At 41.0% G+C, this 4,704-nt stretch overlaps 1 non-coding gene across 1 annotated transcript; it reads left to right on the top strand.

Annotated features, from left to right (window-relative positions):
• The first annotated feature begins 1,890 nt into the window (after nucleotides 1–1,890).
• trnal-uag (transfer RNA leucine (anticodon UAG)) lies at nucleotides 1,891–1,972 on the top strand. Its single transcript has one exon. It is a non-coding gene; the product is annotated as a tRNA-Leu (tRNA).
• Nucleotides 1,973–4,704: the final 2,732 nt, after the last annotated feature.

Raw genomic sequence — 4,704 nt, 5'->3', positions numbered from 1 at the left:
TAAGGATTTTAAAAATATGAAATTCACCATATAAGTATCATTGGCACTCTATTAGCTATTCAGTCATGTTTGTGCTGTTTTGGTGTGTTTGTCATTTGATGTGAGCATGCTATATGAGTATGGCCAGTGGTACACCTACTCGTGATGAAACACTAGTAGCACTATGGAGCAGTGTTTTTATGAACGGACTCCTGTTTGCTTATCTTGTGCACATGCGTCAATATGGTTTTCATGCTCATGTTGGTGGCAGAAGCACACCAAAAAACAAAACAATGAGTCAGCAATGGTACGAAAGAAGAAGACTTCAAACTAGCAAATGTATATAACCAATGCAGGTTTTAAAGTGTTTTAAAAAATCTGCTTTGCAAATGTTTTCTGAGGAAGGAGTTCCATTCAATACACACACAATGCATTTTGGTGAGAAACCATTAATGTCAATATAATTTCAGTCAGGAACACTTTCATCGAAGAAAACTTTATTTCCATTTGCAGTATTACATTTAAAGCCTAGGTATTATATAAAGCCTAAGGCAGAGAGAGCAAACCTTCCTGCCCTTCCACGCACCTGTGTGGAAAGCCAAAGGTGGAAAGAGCACACCTCTTCACCCTTCCACATGCAAAAAAGGAAAGCCTGAGGCAGAGAGAGCAAACCTCCCTGCCTTTCCATGCACCTACATGGAAAGCCTAAGGCAGGGAGAGCAGCAGCAAAGACCCCCCGGGAACAGAACAGAGTAGCATCAATGACAAACAGAAATGATATTGATGACTCAGACACAGCATTAAAAGGAGGAGCTGGGGTGGAGGCAGGCTGCAAAGCAGCTTGCAGAGGAAGCAGCAACAGTAGGCAGGCCAGAGCAGTTTAAATAGGGCAGCCTGAATGAGCTGACTCCCTTTCATCGATCAGCTGCTCCATCTGTTGATTGGCTGTTTGAGATCAGCTGATGTAGTTGGGATGTGACCTGAGCTTGACATTGTGTCCTGCCTGAACTAATGCTATGCTCAATTTTGTTTGCTTATAAGAAAACTATAGAAAGAGTACCTTTTAAATGTATACTATGTAGGATTTTCCTTAAAAAAACTAAACAAAACAATGTATTACTCATACAGAAGTGATACCTTTCAATTGTCACTTATGACTCATCAGAAGTATGTGCAGAGAAAGACAGGAGACTGAAGAAACCATTGAGGACTTTTATTTTCTTGGCACAACAAAAAATACTACAGCCAATGAGGCTTTCTAATAAGTACCCTCACACCATCAATCTACAGTGCAGAAAACAATAAACATAACTGAGCAGGCCGTTCTCATGAACTGTTCATACATGTACCTATAAAAATAAGGCACCACCTTTCATATTTCACCCACATGATTAGGAAGGCTCTGATCATGTGACCAATGCGCCAATGGGAGTAAAGACGGAAGTAGCACAAAGAGCAAAAATCCGCCCAAAAAGGCAGGTCGGGTGATGGATGGGTCAAACAAACACAGGACTTTCCTCAGGAGGCTGGTGTTATGGACTGTGTAAAACCAAGTGACCTTGACCATAGTCACCATGTTTCTTTTCCTAGACCTAACCTAAGTGACTTTCCAGTATCATCTAACATATCTGTTAGAACACATCTTAGCTCATTAGCTAACTAAGGGTGTCAGACTAAGTAAACTTGTGTGCAACCTCTGTTACCAAAAGGACACATGGCAATTTGATTGACTCCACTTGACTAGCTAAATGCACTTGTCATCCAAGCAAAGTCAACTGTTGATTGTTGCTCTTAAGACTGATTGGTGGAAGGTATTTAGAGGCACATTTCTGCTGTCTGAACAATAATCATTGACAGTTGACTATTATGATTAGTAGTTGCAGAGCGGAGTAGGAGCACTGTTGAAAATGCAGTAGTGTGGCCGAGTGGTCTAAGGCGCTGGATTTAGGCTCCAGTCTCTGTGGAGGCGTGGGTTCAAATCCCACCACTGCCATTATATCAGGCTTTGCTCTCAACGTTGGAAGAAAAATGTTGACAATCCAACTGATCATCTTTGTTAATCTCCCATTAAGTTATATCTGCATACATTATACACATGGGAACTGATGACTCGTGAAACTGCGATTGTTAGATTCAGGAACCAAAACTACTTGGTTAGCTTTAGAAAAAGATCATGGTTTGGACTGTGAAAAAACAAGTGACCTTGACCATAGTTACCATATTTATTTTCCTAGACCCAACCTAAGTGACTTTATGGTAGTGTGGCCAAATGGCTCCAGTCTCTCAGGAGGCGTGGGTTCAAATCCCACCACTGCCATTTGACGAGGAAAGATATCTGTTAGAACAACTCTTATTAGTATAACTAACACTGTTAGCCAGCTTGTAAATTCTTGTATAAGGATAAAGTTAATAAAGATTTACTTTTCTCGGGTACTCACCATAGACTGTATAAAATTAATGAATGTAGTTACCCTGACGTCACGCATGTGTTTGTGAACTACTTTTTTGAAGCCTTGAGTTTGTCATTTTTTGGTCATAATCTTGGATTTTTGGAGCGACCACATTTGTGACCACATTTGGAGCCAGAAGGTGGAGCTGTGGAGGAACGAGAGGTGGATCTGACTCACAGACTGTGGTGTTGCTTCACAGACAGTCTGTCACTCAAAGCTGAAATGCTCTGGTTATGCATAACTATGGGGATTGACTCTCTTATGGCACTTCTTCATTGGCTTCAGTTTTCAGAGCCTGAGGTTGCCGCTTGGTACTCACACGTGAAAGGAGATTCAAGCTTCAGCAAACAGAAAACACTAAGAGGGAGTGTGTATATAAATGTTAGAAAACAGGTTAAGGACGTTATTGGCCGGAGGCTCCCTCTGATGGAAGCCTTCCCACTGCTCTGGGCAGAGGAGAAAGAGAGCACGCTGGAAAGCTCCCACACTGCTCCCAGCAGCAGGATCAGCACCTCGGAGAGCTCCACAGCACACAGTCCTGACACAGAGGTAATGCAAGGCAAGAAAAAAACAAGGGAAATCTGCTGAAGCATTGCAGGAAACATGTGGGACCTGTTGCACATTTAGCCACACCCCTGTAAGTGATGTCACAGCAGATATTTTGTCTCTGAAAGACAACATCATGGTTCAGAGGGTGGCCAGCAGTGCAATATGCTTTGCTTTTTCAATCATCACAGGGCAGTGAACCTTTATTGTTAATTCTCCGGGGGCATCCTGAAGGATTTCTGGGTAATGGAGTCCTCCAAATTTAAACTGTTAACACACATTGTTCTTTGGGGATGGAAAAAGAAAGAAAAAAAGTTTCCCTTTCTCGGTTGAACTTTTACCCTCGAGCATTTCCAGTCCATTTAAGTCTTTGTCCCATCATTGTTACACATCCCATTACACTGTTTGATTGCATTTTGTATTTGTTCTGCTTTCTTTCACAAGTTCAAGCTCAAGGAGCAATATGGTCGTCCAAACAACGAGTGCTGCCAACAAATCAGCCGAAATGATTTAGACTAAGGACACAATTTAAAATAGCTTCAAAAAACTAATAGCAATGGGAAGTTATTACTGTAGTGTTAGATTTACTGAATCACTAGACTGGATAGAAAATGACAATGGTGTATCTGAATCTTTCCCAAAGTTTGTGTTTCTGATCACCCTTTAAACAGTGGTGTCTTTTACACGATGCAGGCTGAATATATTACAAACTACGAGCCGGTGAACCAAATTGAGAGCAAGTGGAGTGTAAAATATATTTAGCATAGAAAATGGCAGTCTTTGCTTTCCAGAGTGGGTTATGGTATCACAAGAAAACAAAATAGCACCTCTTATAACTCAGTTGGCCACAGTAGCAGTCTGTGTGTGTTTGTTTTGCTGAGGCGGGGAAGTTGCTACACTGGAAAATCTTTTATTTTGTGAGGTCAGTGTCAAAAGGTATTGCAGACAAACTGTTGCAGCACAGGTGGAGCATTACTCTGAAGAGCAATTGCAAGTATTTGTACGTAGGCTAAAAATTATATTCATGCTGCTGGGGACAGGACTGATTTAAATTGAACAGAAGTGATTTTCCCTTTGAAGCTACTCTTATTTTTACATTTATTAATGCACTGTCAGAGTTGACTTTGTCTCAAGGTCACGGTACATGTTGTACGTGTGACAGCTTTACGATGACGGGCATGTATGAGCAAAGATTAAACACGATGGTCTCGTCTGAACAAATATTGTACGCTGTGACATTAACAGATGTTAATGGGAGCTTAGTAATTACGCGGTAATAGGTGTCAGGTCTGCCTGCAGATACAGTGGCCGAGGGGGCGGGTGGTTTTGATTAATTACCACATAGATGTCATGGTACAACATGTGCAGACAGAGGTGAAAGGGATAGTATATGTATATGTGGTGGATTCTGTTATCCTACTGAGCAGCGATATAGATTTTTTTTTTCCATGGAGAGTGCAATCAATCTACTCTCATCTTTTTTCACCCATCCTTTTCACACCACATCTCAAACACACATGGTCTGTTTTTAATCAAACAAGAGCAGAATTAGGGATTATTTTGTGAGAACTATGGATTAAAATGTTAAGGTATACCTGCAACTAATCTTTGTTTTTTCTTTTTTGTTATTGACAGATCTATTCTGATGTTTAGCCGATGCCAGGCTCACAGTACACGACATATTTGTCTGTTACAACAGTCACTATGTCAGATTAGGTGATTGTGGAGT

The sequence above is a fragment of the Epinephelus moara genome, chromosome 4, assembly GCF_006386435.1.
Source record: "Epinephelus moara isolate mb chromosome 4, YSFRI_EMoa_1.0, whole genome shotgun sequence".
In the NCBI taxonomy this organism is placed as follows: domain Eukaryota; kingdom Metazoa; phylum Chordata; class Actinopteri; order Perciformes; family Serranidae; genus Epinephelus; species Epinephelus moara.
Note: the sequence above shows the minus strand (reverse complement) of the source record. Positions and strands in the feature narration are given on the sequence as shown.